Source organism: Chroicocephalus ridibundus, chromosome 3 (assembly GCF_963924245.1).
Source record: "Chroicocephalus ridibundus chromosome 3, bChrRid1.1, whole genome shotgun sequence".
NCBI lineage: Eukaryota > Metazoa > Chordata > Aves > Charadriiformes > Laridae > Chroicocephalus > Chroicocephalus ridibundus.
Window position 1 is genome coordinate 2,294,197 of NC_086286.1, and position 21,083 is coordinate 2,315,279.

General features: G+C 47.8%; 1 protein-coding gene and 1 long non-coding RNA gene across 8 annotated transcripts in view; one reads left to right on the plus strand and one right to left on the minus strand.

Annotated features, from left to right (window-relative positions):
• Positions 1 to 36, minus strand: part of BCL11A (BCL11 transcription factor A) — an 85,170-nt gene extending 85,134 nt beyond the window's left edge. For 4 of the 5 annotated variants that reach the window (XM_063331185.1, XM_063331184.1, XM_063331183.1 and 1 more), the window contains exon 1: positions 1 to 36. This exon is cut by the window's left edge and continues 900 nt beyond it. The gene's annotated coding sequence lies outside the window, so the exon portion shown is untranslated. The other variant, XM_063331188.1, reaches the window with a different exon arrangement.
• Positions 1 to 18,488, plus strand: part of LOC134513963 (uncharacterized) — a 22,355-nt gene extending 3,867 nt beyond the window's left edge. Inside the window, exons 1-6 of one of the 3 annotated variants that reach the window (XR_010070576.1) lie at positions 99 to 1,860; positions 14,287 to 14,362; positions 14,465 to 14,566; positions 15,144 to 15,368; positions 16,545 to 16,650; positions 17,768 to 18,488. This is a non-coding gene — a long non-coding RNA (uncharacterized LOC134513963). Of the gene's footprint in view, positions 1 to 98; positions 1,861 to 14,286; positions 14,363 to 14,464; positions 14,567 to 15,143; positions 17,452 to 17,767 lie in introns of those variants that run through there. The other 2 variants (XR_010070578.1, XR_010070577.1) reach the window with 2 other exon arrangements.
• Positions 18,489 to 21,083: the final 2,595 nt, after the last annotated feature.

Consider the following 21,083-nt stretch of genomic DNA (forward strand, 5'->3'; position numbering starts at 1 on the left):
GGGAAAGCTGGGGGAAGCCAGGTAGGACCGGAGACCACCCAAAAAGCTGGGGTGGGGGGGGAAGCCATCCGGCTGCCGGCTTCCCCGCTCCCCCCCCCCCCCCCCCCGGCTCCCCCCCTACCCGAAGCCGCGGAGTCCCCTCCTCCCGGGAGCTGCGGCCCGTCCCCGGGGGGAGCCGGGGGAGCGGGGCCGGGGGGCTCGGCCCGGCCCGCGGCAAACTTCGGCGGGGAGCGGCGGGCCTTGCCCCGGGGCCGGCCGGGGGAGAAGCCAGCGGAGTTTGGGGAGCGAAGAAGCGGCCAGGGCACGGGAGGAGAAGCCGCAGGAGCGGAGCGGGGCGGGGGGAAGAGGAGGGCGGCGGGACCCCGCAGCTTTCCGCGCGGGCTTCTCTCGCACGCCAGCCCGGAGCCCCCCCCTCCCTCCCCCGGTGGCGCTCCGAGCCCTGCCCGCAGCGACAGTCTCTTAACGAAAGCGAAACGCGGGGCTGCCGGCGGCGGGCTGGCACCGGGCGGAGCGGGGGGGAGCACCGAGGAGCGGCTGGAGTTGGGAGGATGCGGCAGCGGCGGCTGGAACTTCGCCGTTAAACACCGGGAGAGAGGCAGAGGCTGCCGGCGCGGGGAGGGATGAGGTTGCGGTAGAAATAAGCTCCGGAGGCGAACGGGCGTTGGGGAGCAAAGTGCGGCGGAGAAAGGAGTGCGAAGGGGGATAACCGTGCCCGGGACGGAGGCGGAGAGACCGAGCGGCGGGCGGCCCCGCGGGAGGAGAGAGCGGGACGGGAGGCGCGGGGGGGACGGAGGGGCTGCCCGCCGCCGTCAGGGAGATCGGAAGGCGCGGAGCTGCCGCCGCCCGGGGGAGCGGGGGAACGGGGACCTGTTGGCGGGGCGAGCCCCGGCGTGGGACGGTTCCGGCGTCCCGCCCGCAGCCCCGCCGGACACCGAGAGGGGCCAGCGCGGCCGTGCCCCTCACCGCGGCACCCGGGGATGCGCCCGCTGGCTGCCGGCGGGGGGGGATATGGCAGTGCTGGGTGACTTTCCGGGGGGAGCCAGCCGCAGGTGACAATAGCTCCCGGCTTTGGGGCTCACGCCGCCGTCCAGGGCTGGCTGCCGTACCCGGGCGTACGTACCTTCCTGCGCGGAACGTATAGATATAAACAGGCGTGTGTGTGTGTGTGCGTGTACCGGGGAGAGAGATATTTATGTATGGGGCTTGATTTATATCTAATAGCACGTATAAAGCTTTTCAAGGTGGCTGCAATGTAAAAAGTAATGACTTTATTACCCCTGAAAGGTTCTGCGGTTCACAGTTAACAGTCCTCTGAATTACAATTCATTACACAGTTGCGCGCTCTCTGAAGCCAACCTGCATCAGGATACCTATCTGTGGTTATTCCCGATAAATAACAGGCAACATTTCATTGATTCGCTTTAAAAAATCATAGCAAATTAAGCCCTTAGTTACAACTAAATCTGGTTTATTATCGTACCGTGTTCGAGATTCCAGAGGTGACTTCCCAGACCGCATCTTAAAACCTACAGTCAGGAGCTAATTTTACAGATGCTTTCATGAATGGCAGCGAGGATGTTCCTACCATTAGCGTGCCCTTAATTCCAGCACCGTAAAACGCCTCGAATTAAATGGAAACTCGCTGCCTTAAAAACAATATTTCATCCTGGCTGGATAATTATTAATGTTAGCATTTGATCGCAATGCTGCTGTGCTCCCCCCGTCCCGTCCCCCCCCCCCGTCCCCGTCCCCCCCAGCGCTTCGCATTGTCATGTGATTGGAGGGAGATAACAAACCTCAAGAAAGAAAAGGAGTCAGAAGACATTTTTAACACGGCATAACCGCAGATTAATAATGCAGGTGGGTTTGTATTTTATTGTATTTTTAGGGGAAGGGAACGAGGCTGTTTAACGAGCAGTCGTGGACACAAAGTAACTATATTTACAATCCTTGATGTGGCTTTCGGTGGGTAATAAATTATGACAATATTAAAATTATTTTCTGGCAGCCCAGTTAACTGCGTTGGGGACCGTAAAGCCCTTACTGATTCCATTTATGCCTTGTAATTACGGTCCACGGGCTCTCTCTAAACCCTTTGGTGTATATTGTGTGTAAACTTTTAGCTAATAGACCTTTTTTGAATGGAGGGACTTTTCTCGGTACTTCCTGCAGTATATATTCTGTCTCTGATCTCTGTATTTAATGGCCAAGTCCTGGTTTATGCTTTATAATGTGTTGACAAGTTTTCTAACAGACTTTCTGAAATAATGCACATATATTCACGTCGGTTAGAAACTCCACAGTATTTTTAGAGTCGAGTAGATCTATATCCTAATGCACTGAGAGGGAGTGTAAATCATAGAGGATTTCATAGCCCTTTCAGTAGTTTTCTGTATGAAGTATGAGCAGCGTGGCCTCCAGACGTAACCTTTTAGAAAAAAAGACAGTGCTTTTATTTTATGGTGTAAAGTGCTTTTAGCTTCAGGGCTCTGAACGTGAATGTGGTCAACAAACAGCTCTTGCGAGGGAGTTTGCTCCAGCCTCAGCCCCAGCGCCGGGGCGCTGCCTTCGCCACGGGGAGCTTGCCGGGGCCACCTCCGGCCGCAGGACCGGGATAACCACCCCCCGGACCCCCCCTTCCCCCCCCCCCCCCCCCCCGAGACACGTTAACCCCAGAAACGCCGCTCCGCGCCCCGCCGGCTCCCCCCCGCCAGCCTCCGGGTGTCCGGACCCCGCGGGGAAAGCGGGGGTTGGATGGCCCCCGGCGCTGGCGGAGAGGCTGGCGACGGCAGCCCCACGGGGACCGTCCCCGGCTTGTCCGGGGCGGAGGGGGGGTGAGCGCCCTCCTGAGCTCGCCCCGGTGGCTAAGGCAGGGCCACGGCGCATAACCCCGGGCGAGAGCAGTTCGGGAGAGCCGTGGGAGCAAGGGCAATGCCCCCCGCCCTCACCCCACTGCCCCCCACGCCCTGCCTCTCCTGCATCGTCCCCTCTAGTCCCTGCTTCCAGCACAGCCGCCACCACAGCACCTCTGCAACACATGGAGAGAGCATCTTTATCCTTCTCCATACCTGTAACACGGTGCTGTCACTCCGCTTAGTTAGACTAATGAATCTAGTGAACGCAGTGGGTAAAAACAGTCAGAAATCCTCAAATAGTGACTGCTAACACCTAGAAATGCTGATAGGTGGGAAGGGTGGGTGAAAACAAACCCAGGCCAGCACTGAGGATCCACGCAAACTTGTGTCTCACCTTCTCTTCCTCCACAACCTTCCTCTGCCTAAGCCGCGGAGGATGTCCCTCAATCCTGCTGCAGCAGTTTGAGCCGCCGTCACCCCCAGCCATCTTATCGGCTCCTCTTGGGCTACAGGCTCCCAGCCCCAGAGCAAAGTCATCCGGAGGAAATGTGACCCCACATCTTCCCTGTGTGCAAGCCAAGTCCGAGGTATGCCCTGAAACCAGGGCCACGGTGGTTTTCAGGCTGCCTACAAGGGGAGACCAACCTTGGGGAAGGGTCTGCCTCTCGCTAGCTGAGCCACCATCCCACCTCAATCCATCCCAAAGCCCTGAGACTCCAGCTAATGCCCTGGAGCAGCTGAGGGCAGAGGTGGGCACCTATCCCATTCTGCCGTCCCAGGGCAGGGGCAGTAACCTGCCCAGGTGAGAACATTTACACTGTAAAAATTAGTTTAACATTTAAATCTGCCAAAATGTATCTGTCCCTCTTCTCACGCCTCCTCTCTCTGAAAAATAATGGGATCCTCCCTCCATTCATGCTTGTGGGGTGCTTAGAGGTTGCTGTATAAAAGGACATAAAACTGCCTAAAATTGGTAAGCGTGGCCTTCCTCCATCTCACAGGCAGGTACGGGGAGGATCGGGACCAGAGGCGCAAAGGAGCGTGACATAGTTCATACCGTGTTCTGCTGTCCCTGCCTATCTGCTCATTTAGTGACAGACTTGGCAGTGGGTGAGGTTCAGCAACTTCGGTGGGCAAATGTTCCTGCTTCGAAGCTCCAACTGTCAGTCATTCCGAGCAGGAATCTCACTTGCCAGCTCGGTACAGAACATTAGGACCAAATACACATTCCAAAATCCTGCCAGTTCTCCGGCGCTGGGCTGCATTATATAGCGGCAGATCGCACAGGGTGCTTTCCGACACCGTCTCGATAGTCTCAATCAGGCGCAGGCAACGTGGGTGGAACTCTTATCATACCAGGCTGACTCCCCGTGAATGAGCAGAGGACTTGCACGTTCTAGAAATAGTATATGCATTAGTATTCCCGCATGAGAAACTTCGGCACGCTGCTTTCCTTTTTTTCTTTTTTTTTTTTTCCCTTCCCTTTTTAATAAAGGCTCAAAATAAACTCTGATTCTGCAAGCGCTTACTAGCAAGCACAGCAGCGAGTCCGTGCAGGATCACAAACATCTGAGCGCCAGGTGACAGCAAGATTTCGTTATCGGCTTGCCCTAGGCAGGACCCAGAATAAAACCCTGAACTTGGGGAGACTTTTTTTCCATGGGTTCCAGCAAGGTCTGGGATTTCAGCCTGCCTCTGCTTGCGCAGCACCTAGCCCAACGGAGCCCTGAACCTTGACTGGACTTTCTGGGGATGACTATAAAATAAATGGCACAAAGCGCACAGGAAACAGACTTTCCAATGGCAAAACCCCTCCTTTAGAAGCACACAAACAGTTTTGCTTGTGCATGGGCAGGCAGAGGACGGCACTAGTAAATGCCCATAAAATCTCATTTTTAATCAAATGTTTGATTTCAGCCAAAGCGGTTTTATTTTGTACTGCTCTAGTACTTAAGCTATTTGTTGTTTTTGTATGGTTAATATTTATATATCTTTTTATAGGTAAACATGTAACATGCCCCTGACAGTTTCTATCCTAGGTTTCAAGCCAACATCATTTAAACTATGTGCATTTAAAACCTCCCAGAACTTGACCTATAATGCAAATCCATACAGTCTTAATTATAGCAGCACCAGCAGCCACCGCACGAGTGAAATAGTTGAGCTTTCGTTCCTAAAGAGGCACAGTAGTTAAGGTCCGTCAGCGCTCCTGTTACAATCCCCATCTTGAAGAGGTTATAACTTGGGCTGTGTAAATTTGATTGAGCTGAAACTTGGGACTCAAACTGTCAGTCCATATAGGGAATTATCTTATGAATAATTGGCTAACCCGTTGCTTGATTCACAGACCTTTACAAAACGATTTTTAATGGGTTTTAATGTTTTTTTCTTTTACTGACATCTAGGGTATGAATTTGGTACTTCTAGCTCTTCTGAAGCTCCGTACTGAACAGCTTCTATATAGGTACTCAAGTTAAAGATAAAGCTCCCCAGAGGAGTTCACGGGGCACACCACACTTCCCTGTCTGCGTGTGCCCATACACCGACAAGAGACCATCAACAAGAAATGGCACTTAAATCTATCTCAAAAGAGAGTCCTAAATGCGTTAAGGTAGAGAGAACAGAAATGCCTCAAACAGGAGGGGGCTAAAGCTGGTGGCACGTGTCTGCTTTGTACACCAGCCGCACCGCGATGCGCTGCCAGTGGCACATCTCGCAGGCCCCTTTAAACCAAGCATCATGCCGGGAAGGGAACGCACTCGCTGAACCCCCAGTCCAACATACAGCTCTGGCACCTTACAGTGCTGCATGGCTCAACTCGGTCACCTACAGATGCAGCGAGGATAGCTAGGGACAGCAAAACATCTGGCAGAGCACTGGTCACTGTAATCTTTGCTAACAGTTTCTTGGATTCTTTTCACCTCCTTGGGCTTTTTCTTCCTCCAAAACTGTGTGGGAGCGAGACCCACGCGGCGGCACTTTGAAAGGAATGAGCTGGTTGACTCTCAACGTTGAGTGTAAGCTTAAGTATCCCTGTGTTTTACAAATAATTTTACTGAGTATTGCTCCCCGTAACACCTTTCACTAGTTTTAAACTTTGGTTTATCAGAGATAGTTTTTATCACTGCAAATCACGTTAAACCGGAGCGTGCACGGTTGGTTAAGGTGGGGACTTGGAATTTTTCTTGACTTTAACAGAAAACAATGACAAGCCCAGGGCTAGAAAGATGAACCACAGGCCATGATCAAACAGATTGCTCTCAGAGCCAGACCCCACGAAGTTTCCCTGCCCACCTCACCAGTTGGTTACGGAGCAGGGACACCACGCTGCACGCCTGAACTCGTCAGCAGCGTCTCCCTCGGTTTCAGGAAGTTTTGACCAAGCCAGGCTGTGGCATCGGGCTCCCTCACTGCAGGTTTATTGTGCGCGGGTCAGTCTGAAACAAAGCGCGACGAGAAGCCAGACCCTCCTCGTCAAGATGTCCCGTGCATCCAAACCCCCCATTCATCAGGGCTACTCTGTCTGGCCTCACAGGAACTGCTGATGGCACAAGCAGAGAGAAGTTGCTCCTATGAGTCCCTGCTGAGATCCCAAGTCATTTACCCAAGCAGGTCGCTATCTCCAAGCCTATGAGCAGCAGGAAGACAGGTCACTGACACAAACACCTTTTTTGGTCCATTTTCTGACTTTAGCTGCTAGGTTTGGGGAGATCCCTAGCTAGGACAAGGTAAAGAATTACAGCCACAGGAAGACAGCACCCACCAGCAGGGAGGAAGAGATGAGCAAGCTGCATGGATAGCAAAGGCTAAGCCAGGCTCCCAGCCCTGCAGGGGCAAACTCTTGGTGAGGTTCAAACCGGGAACAAACAGCGTGTAACCACGAGGTTTAAAATAGCAGCATGTGCAACAACGGCACAGTCACGCTTCATCTCCAAAATTCATCAGTGAAGGGCAGGAGAGCTAGACAGACTTGGTCTGATTCTGACCAAATAAAATATGGGGGGCGGCTACTCATCCTTTAGCACAGCAGTTGTCTCTGAACAAGATCTTCTTGGGATCATAAGGGGAAGCTTTTCACACTTCTGTGTGCGATTAAATCCAAGGGCCTCAAACTCTCCCTATGAGGAAATCTGGAAAGCCCCACTCTGGATGTGGCAGGCAGGAAAAGGAGGAATTGCAAACATTTTGTCTTGAAAAATAAACCCAACTACACCTCAAACATATTAAAACAAAAAAAAAAAGTGGGATAACACAAAAAATTTACTAATCTGAGAAACCCGATATCAGCGACCAAAAAGAAGTTAGTTCCATTGAGAAATTAGCTTTGCTACGCAGGGTGAGAAAAGATTTTAGTTGTTTTCTTGTATGCTGCCGAACACAGTCCCTTCTTCCTAGCATGCTTGGCGTGAGGGACAACAGAGAAAGTGCAATAAAAAAGGATTTTCTTCCCCTAACTCTGCTCGCTATATCCCCTACCAGAGAAATCCACTTGGCCTTGGGTACTGCGAAATTCTTAACCACGTATTTATCTTTGAGCACATCAGCTGTACTTACATGCTTAAAGTAGGCATGGACTCAAGCGTGCTGTTAGATTGGCGCCTTAACACCTTTCGTAAATAACTTCTATTACAGTGCTTTTTAGTCACTTAGAAAGTGTTGAACTGAAATTTAACATACACAATCATCATTCTCTATATTCGTTTTATATTACTATTTCAGATGACACTTGGGTTTAGCCTTTAGCTTTAGCAAAGAAGAAATGCACATGCTTTGCAGAACACGACAGTCTGTGTGAGGATACAGATGAAAAAGAATTAATTGCTGAGATAGCAGAGATCTGTTTCTGCCTTTAAAAATAAGGACAGCTTTACTGTGGATTTTCTTCTTTGCCATATTTATTCTGCGCAAAATTTCAGCTTAATTGTTCGAATGCTTACAATAATATTTTAATGCACCTCTCTGTAGTCAGAAAAATATATTATTATATAGCCCAAAGCTGCACAGAAAGATGCAGCGCTGAGAGGCAGCGGGAGTGGTGGTGAATAAACCTGCGTGATAAGAGCCTACTTCTTTGAGCAGTTTGGATAGTTTTGCCACCATTTGTTATTGTCAGCACATATAATTTTTACAGTACAGTATGAATTCTGACTGCAGTGAAAAGAATGCCTTCCACCCCCAGTATGAATAAGATTTCACTCAATTAAAATAACATGCAAGTATATTGTGTAGCGTTACATAGAAAGCTGATGTGCATTAAGTATGAATGCTGGGGTTGGGGGGGAGTTATTGTACTAATGCTATTGTTCAGTGAGCAACTATTCCCCAGCATTTAAAAAAAAAAAAGCCGGGGAAATTAAATACAGAAATCAGAAATACATACAATGTTTGATATTACCATACTGAAATTAACGTATTCACAATTTAGACCTTAATTTGCCCTATCGTATTAAGTTTCACAGCATCTGAGTGCCTAGAGAGAGAGAAATAGATGTAAACACAGGGAGAGAGATATCCACAGCCCGACCATGCTGGAATAACCCACCCTCAGACGTTACGGTGATAGGCACTAGAGATAAACGCAGGGTCAATACAGGCCATAGCGTAGCACCGGTCTTTTAAGTGCTATTCCCCACTGGCAGCAGGGGGAAATTTGGCCTAGGTGTGGCTGAAGAGATGTGGTCCACAGTGATTCCCCCCCACCCTGCAAACAGCTCTGAAGGAGAGGTGAGGTCCAGACCGCCTGGCACCCTGGTTCGTGCTACCCGGAACCGGAGGTACCTGGACAGATAGGGACGTATGGGGACGCAGCCACGGCACTTCCAATAAGGCCGGCCAAAAGCGCCTGGAAGCTGAGGTGTATCTTAGACAGCCCTTGTACTCGGAGCCAATAAAAATGAAACTATTCTCTATTGAGACCTAATTAGCTTTTATATTCAAAGCCCTACTGCACATTTGTACATTGCTTATGAGTGGGACTAAAAAATATATGTACCATGACACTATACTTTTAAAGTGTCTATTGAATGCTTTTCCCATGCTCCGAGGATTGCCTCCTCCTTAGATGTATGCATTCAGTGAATATGACGAGGCTAATTATTTTTCCCTGAAATGATCAGTGCTTGTCTCTAGCAGTTTGCACAGAAGCACGGACCTTACAGCTTCGGCCTCGGAACTTTAAAAAAAAAAAAAAAAAAAGGCCAAAAAGAACAACAAAACCACAACTGCCGTCAAATCCTGAGACAAAAACCTGCTTGGTAAAGAAATTCCCTGCCGCGGGCTTTACAAGGCTTACTCTTCTATTAGAGCCCCTGCGCACGTATGAGCCTTTTTGCCATGTTTTTAGAGGGGGTTATATATTTTTCTGTTACCTTTCCTGCCTGTAAAGCAATCACGGAGAACGGCAGGAGGCACCATAAATATGCAAATTGCTGCCAGATAACTGGTTTCGCTGGTTCCGCCTTGGGAAGCGGCACCGCCGCCGCGGGGGGGGGATCCGCGGGGCTCGGCGGAGGGCAGCGCGGCGAGGAGAGCGCTTCCCGGGTTCCCAGCAATTCCCTTAACTCCTGCCTGCCTTCGCTGTCGCTCGCCCGGCTGTTCTGTGGGGGCCGGTGGGCTTCTCTACTGCTCCGTTCCTCTGGCAAGTATTTCAGTCCTCTTCCGTCGCCCTGAGGAGCGCTGGCAGTTTGATACCACCCCTTCCCAACGGCAAGGTCAAGATTTTGGCGGCCCCATCAGCTCACCTGAGGGGTGGCTGCTAGTCGCCGGGTGGAGAAAGGACGGACTCATCCCCGCGCGGTGTCGCAGACCTGCTTAGGAAAATCTGGGGACGTACGGATCTGTAACCTGAAAGACAGGCTAAGGCCCTCTCTTTCCTAACTCAGCATTTAAGGGATTAAAAGGAACCACTGGTTTCCAAATTAAAATCTAATTCACGGTTAAACGTTTGCAAAAGTACATGAGAACATTTTAAAAAATCACCAAGAGAAAGAGCAATCTTGTGCGGATTCTGCGTTTGCCCCGCTGTTAAATTCAAAGCAGTGTTGCTTATTGCACCAATAATTTGTGGGGCATTCGTCAAAACCATGGACTGGGCATTTGAGCATTCAACAACAAAAAAAAAACCCACCGAAGTAAACAATACAGCTAATTTATAAGCATTCAGATGCTTATAAATATCTAACTGACACAAATATTCCTATTGGTATGGTGGTGGCCCCATATAACACAATAAGATACAATTCAGACCTGTGACGGTCTATTGAATATATAATATGCATTTTTAAAATTGCCTGGAAACATATTCATACGGTAAAATCTAATGGTTCAGGCGGAGCTTTTACTCTTGATCAAATAATAAAAATTGTTAGAGACCACTCTGTCATCTCCTTGCTCACCAGCCTCCACGAGAACTGTTTTACATCCCATTTAAATAGGACAGGAGAGCAAGAAAGAAAACGTAAACCACAGAAGAGTTACTACAGGCATTAACTTTTAAGACGGAAAAGCAAGAGAGGCGAGAAAGCAAGCAGAGGAATTGTCTTTGTCACTCCACACCTATCGAGGTTCCCTACAGCTGAGGCCTCTGGCCAGCAGATCATGTTAGGACAAGGTTGCACTCACCAAGCCGCAGGGGCTGGCTTGGGCGAGGTGTTGCCGTTCTGCCTCCGAAATACCTTCTTTCGGTGGATTTAGGTCTGCCAGGGAAGGGGACTAGCGTGGACAGACAGAGCGAGCCTGTGGACAGATGAGACTCTCTGCGGGACAGAGTGGGTGGTGATGGCCTTGTCCGCGGCGCAGGAATCTGAAGTGCAGACTGGCGATAGTAATGGTGATTACCATTAAAGCGCGTAGCTTTTCATTACTGAAAACTTCAAATAACTCTCCTGAACTATATTTGAGACTTTTTTTTTTTCATGTTAACTCCGGGTTTGATTGCTGGAAAAGGTTGACTGCTAGAAAAGGAAAAGCAGTGCAGGGCACAGCAGTGGGGAATCGAAGCCGTTCTTTACCAGAACCCCTGCCATATACGTACTGTCACTCACCTTCCAGACACTCAGTACAACCATTCAATCTATTGAATCAAGAGACTGTTTGATCTTATCTGCATCTGTGAGCTGACTGTCAACCTGCTTAGGCTGCATATTAAATCATCTATAGTAGCTGTATCAAGCTGGGATGATCTGTTAATTCTAAATTTATTAACCCTTAGAGTGCAGTCATCATGTTTAATCTAGTGTAGCCGGCATTTATTTTACAAGACTAAATCCTTCTTGAAGATAGGGCTGTGCTGTAGGTTAAAGAATCATTAATGTGGAGGAGATGGTAACCGGGAAGAGCTCACTTTGATCTCTGAGAGCCACCTGACAGTATCGCCGCTCCACACACGTATGTGTGCGCTTGCGTCACGCGCCTGGGTCCGGCGTGCGGGGCGTGTGTGCACATGTGTCTGCGCCTCATTGCATTTCACACGGAAAGAGTTTTGTCTGAGACAAGAAAGAAAAAGAGCGGCCTCGAACAACGCCTTGGCTCCATGCCTCCACGAGGACTTTAAAATCAAAAATACAAGTGACGGCACACTTGCAACGTGAGCCAAGGGTGGCTGCAGGCGGGGTCCTGCCAGGATGCGCCAACAAACCTCCCCTCCTAGTCAGTTCCCGCCTCTTGGTCAGTAGCTGCCATCCAAAATTAATTAACAAACATCCTTGGAGTGCTGAGGACCACGGCCACCGCAGGACACGCAAGAAGCCAAGTGCTGCGATCTCCGTACACACAAATATACCCCCACACAGACGCATATACAAATAATTTTATATAGAGACATAGGTACATATCGATATGTTAATCTGCTCGTTACGCACACACACACACATCTTTCCCTGCCCCTCTCTCCTGTTATCTATTATCCTTGCACGTTGCCGATGGTATCAACATATTCACAGCTTTTATTTCAGTTGCAAACTGCTAGGCATGCTTCCTTTTTTGGTAATCACGTGCCCGGTATCTCTCTAATGTAGCCTAATAACAATTTTAGCATTCAGATGAAGCGATTTCATTCTGTGACTGCCTTTTCTATTAGATTTGATTCTGAGAAGCCCCAGTGGGTGCCTCCGAGGCAGAGATCTATCTGTGAGGCTGCAACCGATTCAATAGCAGCCTGAGCTAACCTTGACCTTTCCCTAGACCCTGCTCCATCTGGTGCCAGCCTGGTCCCCCCCTTCTCCTCCTCCTTGCTTCACAGTCAGCATTGATCAAGGCGGAATCGAGCGTCTCTCTCCCTCCAAGGGCTGGGCAGCCGCGGAAAGGACAGCACATTTCAATATATGGAAATGATCGAGCCTCTTATGCAATCATAAATCTACACAGAGCCTCGTCATTTGATATTTCACTCACCTCCAAAGGTTCTCCCCCTCCCCCCCCAGCAGGGATTTATAAAGACAACGGCTTTCCCCAACACCTGGAAATTATAAAGCTCGCTGTTTATTGGGACTGCACGCCCAGCGATTTCATCTGATGTACTTTGCGTTTGTTTTCTTTATTTGCAACTTGCCGGGTTGTTGCCCCTGCGCGTTTCGGTTTGGGGGATTTTTACGGTGGGTGTCTCCCCCTCCGCCCCATTTCGGCGGCGGCGGCCCCAGCCCCGGCCCCGGCAGGGGCTGGTTCGATGCCGCCGTTGCTTTTAGCCCCCGCTTCGGCCGGCGCGGGGCGGGCTGGGCTGAGCCGATCCCCCCCCCGGCAGCGGCTCCCGCCGGCCCCAGCCCCGCTCCGGGCGGGGGCCGCCCGGTTTCAATCGCTGGAAACGAGCGGTGGCTCCCGCAATAAATCAGCGCTCGCCACTTTGTCATCTCCCCAGTTCTGCTTCATTTTCTTCTCCTCTCCCCCGCGCTGGCCCTCGGCTCCCCGCTCCCCCCCGGCCCCTCCAAATGGAAGCCCCCCCCCCTCCTCCGCCATGCCCCCGGCCGAGCACAACCGGCGGCGGCTTTGCCCGGCTGCCACTACCAGGATGATTATTTTTTAATTGGGGGGATGTTTAGGGAGCCAGCCCCCGCCGGGCCCCCCCGTGTCCCCCGTGCCTTATTCCCTCGGGAGCGGGGAGCTGGAGCAGCAGCGATGCGCTCCTGTTCGCTCCTAGGGTGCGAATTAACAATTTTTAGTAACAGCCAGCGTGGTTTTTATCGTCGAGATCTGCTCCGAGCTCTAGCACCCGTGCCTGCTCCTCCAGTGCCAGGACGTTTCCCAGCAATAATTTTATTTTTCTTCCTAAGAATTCTGACATAACCACATTTTTTCCCCTCACATACCAACCTGGAGATTATATAACAGATTACGTAAGATTATAATTACAAGATAATATATGCAGGCTCTAATTATTATATAGAGTTTCCTGCGTATCTATAGGCAGGCGCACAGCACATATGGGAAGAGTCGGTTCTGCAATATTTGCATAGCCAACACTTCTGGCTGTAGACGCAGCGTAGAAAAGGAATGGATAGATATTTGACAGTACATATGTATAAGAGAGATATATTACTTAATGGGAAAAGGTATCTGGAAATATATTTCTCTCTGTTTTGAGGAATTTGTTTTGCTTTATCTCCACGGGTAGTAAAAAATAATAGGAAGAAGCTGTGAATTACATTGAAAAAAAATAGATATATTCAATTTTTCAGTTTAATATTACACTTCCTTCCTGCAACATTACAAAGATTTAGAACATTTCCGAAACTTTCAGCTCTAATCTGTGTCTCGTGTTTGTTTGGAGGACCTGCCACCACATGCCAGCTAAAAATGAGTGTCAATTAATAATAAAAACCACTCTTTCTTATTTCTGCACTCAAATAATTGAACAGGTTTTGATAAAACCACGGATGCAACAGTGAGAATTTTCCAATACGTGCAGTATTAACAGTTTTCATTCAAAAGCACCAAAACTTCCTAAAATAGAACCACTGAATATTTCTTTGCTTTTCCTAATGACCATCTACACATATTATTATACACTTCAAATATAGGGAATATTCAGCTCTGTAAAAAGTGTGGCTTGTTCTACCAGGAACATAGCTGGTGGAAAAAATCTCAAATCTGGGCAGTTAAAGTACGCACGCTATATTATTTGTGGCCTCCAAAATTAGAAATAATTTGAAACAAGAAGTAGGAGAGTTTTTAGCTTGCGTTTTCCACCAGGTGAGGAGTAACCGGAAAACATTTGCCCTTATAATGCAACAGGATTCATAAATTCTTTGCTTTCTGAGCTACCTGAGCAATCGTGTAACCTCTGCAGAAGTGCCTAAGCGTGGTTTGTTGTTGAAAAGCATATTGTATTTATTAGTAAAATGTGAAATGGCTTAAAAAACAATTTGAGCTATGAATTGCCATCTGCTCAATGGGGGGAAACAGAAAGTAACTGAATATATTTTCTCACCTTTTTTTATAGTAACATAAACAACGCTGCAGAACACTATAAACTTCTAGCTGTACGAAAGGTGTTTGTACAGTTCATCACGCTTCAGGTCAGGACTTGGTCCGCGTTGTTGAATTCTTTTAATCATCTGCAAATGTCTGAAAGTTTCCCTCCCACCCTCCTTTTAAACAAACGTCCTTTTTAATTTCAGGGATTAAAAGTTTGATTCTGCTTCCCACACCATACTCTGGAAACCGTCCCTAATAGAGAGCTAGCCTGAGATCCGTGCCTGCCTTCGGACATCAAAATATGGGTAAAGCAGTGCATACAACTTGTTCTGGTTCTCCGCGTGGGAGGGGAAGAGGGAATGGTTTACGTTGCCCAGCTTTCATGTAGCCCTTTGCCTCGCTGGTGTCCATCGATAGAGAAATTCGTCTTTGTCCTCTCTCTGCCCCTGCCCCCTTTTTGCAGAGAAAAGCCGAGGAACTGAAGGGGACTGCTTCCCTTGGCATCGAGCTTTGCCAATGCCAAAAGCACGCTCCTCCAGTGCCTGCAAACTCCATGACCTCCCCAAGCGCTGTGGAGGCCGCGCTCTGAAGTCAGCTGGGAGCGCAGGAAGGTCTCTGCCCATCCCAGGAGAAAGGCCCCGCAGCAGGGCAGTGCCTGCCCCGGTCCACGCTGGGACTCTCTGCGAGCACTTACAAACCCTCCGTACCCACGGCTGCCGCTCCCCACACTAACACTGCAATGGAAAGAACAAACTAGCATCTTTCTTTTTTTTTCTTTTTCTTTCTCTCTACTTATAGTTCTTTCTTTGCTGTCCTTCACATTTATGCACCTGGGAAGCCAGACTTTTTTTTAACCTATTTATTCCATTTCTTGCCTAGCAGCAGCTCAGCTAACCGCCCCGAACGCTCTCCTCCCATCAGCTACAGATCAGAAGGGAAAGCATTTCTGGAGTGCAGGGAGACATTCAAACCAAAGGGACAGATTTGGGCACGTGGAGGACGTGAACTGGAAGATCTTGACTTGGAGTGAGTTTCGCAAGGAGCACGAGGACAGGAGAGCTGTGAATTGTTACAGTTCCATCCCACAGGACAAGCACGTGTTGGATGGTAATTCTGCAATGCAGAAATTGTCTTCATCTGCCTAATGCCTGATGCTTTCTCCTCCCCGAAAGACTGACTTGTTAAAAGCACTGCTTAAAAATAATTAACAACACAAGGCGCCGCTTTTCTGCTCCCTTGGAAATTAGCAGGAGTAAGGGAAGAGGGAATCTAAAACTTAACAATAGGAGAGGGAGGTACAATGGCTTGAAAGTGGCCTGCACCCCTCACATTTTAATTTCCACCAATGCCCCCGGCGAGGCTGGGCACAGCAAACCGCCTCGAGATTGACATGCGAAGCGTGTGAGCTCATTGCAATAGCTGTACCATAGCGCACGCCTAGGTGTTCTACACCTCACATACAGATCACCCTGCAGGATTAAGATTCAAATCACCTGTCCTTCGTCGCTAATAAAATTGAAATATATTAGGGGAAGTTTGAATACAGTGGCTTGACAGAGCATGTCATGTCTCGCACGTGAAAAACGCCACGACTGCACAATCAAAAAGTAGCTGCCCGTTTTTGTAGCATAAGATTTTTTCTCTTTCAAAGGGCAAAATGCGTACTTTGAGATGAGCTAAGCCCAAACCCTAAACTCCTACAGCCCCTAAGAGTGCAGCGTGAGACCAACTCAGAACACCGTACTATGCTGAGGGGGGAAAAAAAAAAAAAAGTTTGTTTTTATGAGACTGACAGATTTTGTTTTCCTTTTCGAGTGTGCAGAAGGTAAGCAAAGCATGAGAAGCAGTGCTGTACTTCAAGCGGTCCTTCCCCAATTAAGAAGTTGCCACCGCAGAACACCACCCTACCGTAGAAGTTACCGATATTGTCATATTAAGGGTTTGTCAGTGTTTCCATTCTAAACCTAAGCCACTCTTAGCCTTAGGCCTAGACCCTACTAAGGCTTTCTGGCAAACAGCGTATCAGCCAGGTAGATGAACACATCTCCCGAGAGCTGACGAGGCTGGTGGCATTTTCAGCCTGTCCTGAGCTTGCTTTTTCAGGAAAGCAGGAAGCCAGGCAGACTTTAGGATGGAAAGCATGTAGGACAGTGCCTCTGTGTCACAAAGTAATCCACAACAGACATCTGATAAGCCGTATGCCACTCCAAGCGAGACACAAACAAAGCACAGGGACTGTCATTAAGGAACCACACACAACAGGTTATTTTGTTCTGCTTACAGTATTGACACAAGGGTGGACATCACAAGCTCCTAACCAGTGCTCCATCTCTGCTGGAAACTGCGTCTGTCCCTCCCCTAACTGAAGGGATAGAACCGATTCAAAAAGGTGCGTTAAAGCTCTAGGTGCTGCAGTCAGAAACGTTTGTAAAGCCTATTTGGTGTGGATTCATGAAATAGACAGCAACAGCTCCAAAAATTGCCTCCCCTTCTGAGGAGGATGCTTTAAGAAGTTGCCAAGAGCCCGATCCCAAGTAGCCTCTGGGAAAATGCCCAGGGAGGTACATCAAATATGTCTCCAAATCTGCCGCCTCAACGGGTGGCTCTAATATTGGTTTCTGTGAAGAGGCACAGACTCTGGGCCGCCCTCTTCCCCCTGAGCTCGTCCTTCCTGAGATAAGGCTGGTAGCAGAGGGAGATAGAGGAGGAAAACTTAATGTGCCACTGCTTGTGCCATACCTGTTCTGCAGATAGCGTGAGGACTTTGGTCCTCAGGACTGTCCATCTGGCACCATTCCTGAGCAATAAAAGCTCACCTGCAAAGTATTTTAAAGCAAACAGTTGGTGTAATGAATACCTCGATACTCCTGTAGCTAGACAACGCTACCACAAATAGCAGTTACTCCAAAAACACCCGGTCAGTGAAAAGAGCCCAAGTTCACGTCCCAGCTCCTTCGGCCAGTGGAAGACAGGACCTGGTCACAGGGGGGTGTCTCCTTGTGTCCATTCCCCGTGGCTAATCCGAGCACACCAGCACGCTTTCCAAAAGAGGTGGTGTTTAAGCAACCCTTGAACCTAGTGAAAAGGTGAGCTGGCCACCAGCGCGGTCTCAGGAAGTAAATGGAAGTGTGTGCACAGGGTGTGGGGTCAGGCATCAAGTACTCTTAAAAAAAAAAAAAAAAAGGAAAAACCCAAGCCACACTACATCACTGTACCACTTTCCTAAATGTTTTTGTGATCTCTGCACAGATTCTCTCCCTGCCTTAAGAAAGCAGAGCCACTGAAACAGCCTCAAGAGCCAAATACTACCCCTGATTCATCAGCACACATCATGCACAAGAGCAATAGCTGATTTCGTAAGATACCTGGGGAAAAAAAAAAAGCCTTTATCATTTAAGATCAGAATTTGTTTACCAGGGGTGTTATTTAATCTGAGGAATACAGGCAGAAGTCTGAAAATCTGACTTAAAATGACTTAATTATGATCTGTATTATTGTTCTTGCAGTTCTCGCTTTTCAGGTGACTTGACAATCGGCAGGCTCGAGACAAGGCGGGATGAGATATGCTGTGGAGAGTCGCATCCTTAGCTCACAATTCCTCCATCTGGATTTTGTTGGTTCAAGAACTGATCCCCCTTTTTTACTTTTGGAACTGTCTGTTTACTCTATGAATGTAAAATAATTACTCAAACCAGGCGTCTATAAGCATTGTACCTAAAGAAGACTTATAGTACCTCAGAGAGAAAGAGCACTGTGTAAAGCCTTTTTGTTTGGTTTGGTTTTTAGCATTTTAACATTCAATTATTTCATGCCATTTTATATAATTTAATTTTTATACTCTCCACCTAAACTGAAAGCAGTATCAATTCATAACCTCCTTCTAGCCTAAATCATGCAGGTAAAAATTAGGTCTCTTACTCTTTTTACAATTAAGTGTATCTTCCACTAAACTTGCAGGTCTTTTTTCATTAAAGCAAGTGCCATTTACTGTGTGCGGCTATTTCAGTGAGCGAAATATTTATTGAAAGCTCAAAGCATTCACTAGCCTCATTTTCTCTAGTTGTTGCATTCAGATTAATAAACCCATTTCCTACTTAAAATGAAAAGAGAATTCAGAAATGTTTAGTGTGAAGTGAAAAAAGCAGCAAGAAAATGACTAACAGATACCAGCACATTGCATATTTATTTTGTCCTGTCAATTATTTTTAAAGAATTCCCTGCTTATGGAGGAAGATTTTTAAAAGACCTGGACTATCAAATAAAGATGTCCACAAACACTGGTTTCTTCATTTTTCCTCATTTTGGAGAAAGTGAATACTGCAAAGGTTCGGTGTTTGGGGTTTTTTTCTCCTTTATTATACTTTTGCTAGTGCTGAGGGGGAAAAAAAAATAAAAAATGTTTCAAGGGTCATAGAATAAACCTGTATAAAAAGTTTATGACACTGCAGTGACGCGTTTATAAAGCTGAATACTCATCAGCACTTGCCACATTAGGAAATCGCGAATATCAGATGTTCTTCGCAACACTTCAAAGCAGCAGCCAAGTATAAAGTTCCATAGGTATCAGCTACTCCCGGGTCAGCAGTGGCTCTAAGTAAACACTTTCAGAGGCCCAGACCTGGAGGTAATTTCAATGTGTTTGTACCCAGTCATGAACACACAATCACCTATTGAAAGTGTCTGGCTTGGAGTGCAGACAGATGGAGAGCACAGAGGTTAGTACAGCCAGGCCTCGCACTGACCTTTACAGAGAGAATTAAATCAGCCTGACCTTGTTGTGAAGCCTAAATTATATCCATAGACCCCCAAATAATGCATCTTTAATACATCTCTACCCTCTCTTTATCAGCCTCCTTACCTCGAGGGTATCTTGTTTGCTAACAACTGATGGTAAATTGCAGCTATTTATGCTTACGTTTGTGACCTCGGTGGACATCTTGTCACATTTTTCATGAACGCTTAAAAAAACAGAGAAATATTTATAGAGAGAGAATATATAAACCTAAAGTCTTATTTCACTTAGGCGTAAAATAAACACGAATAGGAGAAGAAACCTGCTTCAACCAGAGGGCACTGTATTCATTGTATAAGCCTAACACAATAGTCATTGTATAATTCTGAGCTTCAGTATCATCCATAACCTATCATCTGGACAGCCTGGAAAACAGAACAGCGCCACGTAACAGCATTTCCAATATATTAAGAAACACCTTTTCTTCTCAGATATTTTTAATATTTCAGGATTTTTTTTTGGATCCAAAATAGCACTAAGAACAGCGTAACCCCCGTGACACCTGTCAGTTTTGGTAATCCAGACCTCTGGACAGGAACAATACCGAGTCCACAGGCTGGGATCTCAACTGGAAACTAGCTCCGTGCAGAGGAGGAAGCGTTTAATTGGCACTTGTGTTGACTGTAACAGCAGAGGAGCCCAGTGGAAGTTCAGGAGAACTGCATCCCTTCCCACGGGCTAAAACTCGGTGTTTTGCGGTTTACTGTTGCAGTTTAACCCGAACAAAAGGTGCTTGGAGAAAGAGACCTTAGTCCAGGATGTCGCTTTGCGAGTACCTTTATTCTAAAGTACATGAAGTTCCTTTTTGGCTTCTGGCAATCGAAATAAAACTTTGATTTAAACGACAGAAAGGAAGGAGGTTCTGTTCCTCTGCAGTTAGTTTGGGATTTTGGCTCTGCCACCATCTGGCTTTGTAATCTTGGGCAAGTCACCGAGGCCCATGACAGGGAATCCTCTGGGAATCTCCGTATGGAAAGCTGTGACTCCACAGGCTGGCCAAGCCCACCACCCACAGGGGTGGCAGCACACCGCTTCTGGGAACACTTTTCCCAGCAGCGGTGAGGTATTAGGGTGGCTCACCCATCTCGTGGAGTCACACCTGTCCACACAAGAGATGCTTCCAGCCCAGGTTTGGCACTACCACCTTGCTGACCTCATCCTGGCTCTTGAAGCCAAGGAAAAAAAAAAAAAAAAAAACCAACCAAAAAAAATACATGCTACCTTTTGCCAAGATGGTTTTCTGCTGGTTTAGCAAGCTGGATCGAGCAAGCGAAGGGAGAGGTGAGCACCAGAAGCAGCACACAACAAGAGCACACAGCTGCAGGGCGGAGAAGGGAGCAAACCAGTGCAGTACTGATTTAAATCAGCTACAGAACCACACCATTAGATTAAACTGCTGATGAAGGTTAAGTTTGGTCTAATACTTGGCACTGAAGTAGCTTGAAATGCTGGAACACGATGCTTTCTCCCAGCTTTGCTCTGCAAGAGGAGCAGACAGATCAGTAATTCCTTGAACTGAGAAAAGCCCAAAGCATCAGAAGTCGGCTATTTGCATCGCTAAAGAGCTGCCCTCCAGGGTGGGCTGCAATGATAACACTCCTCAGATTTACTGTGAAGAGCAGCATTTATATGCTAAGATAAAAATTAATATTTTACCTCTTCCCTGTCAAATAGTTTATTTTCAAACTAGATGCAACGTGGCGAGCTCCATCCCAAACTGCCCACTATTAACTGTTCAAGAAGCTCATTCCTTACTCCAGAAACAAGCTCTGGGATCAAGTCAGCCATTCAGCATCCTGCAGATCCCTCACTGCCGATACAGGCAGTAAGCGTCCCTAATAGTTATGCCTCTGCTGAGGGAAACCTGTCCTCAGAAAGTAAGAACTGTTGGTCAAAAGCACCAGCCCTGGACATAGGAAGAGTCACAACGGCACACGGTGGAAACTGTATGTTGCTATTTTAATGGGGCTTCTTTAGCTTACAAGCTTATAGGTTCTACAGAGAACAGTGTAGGGATAATCCACCTGAAA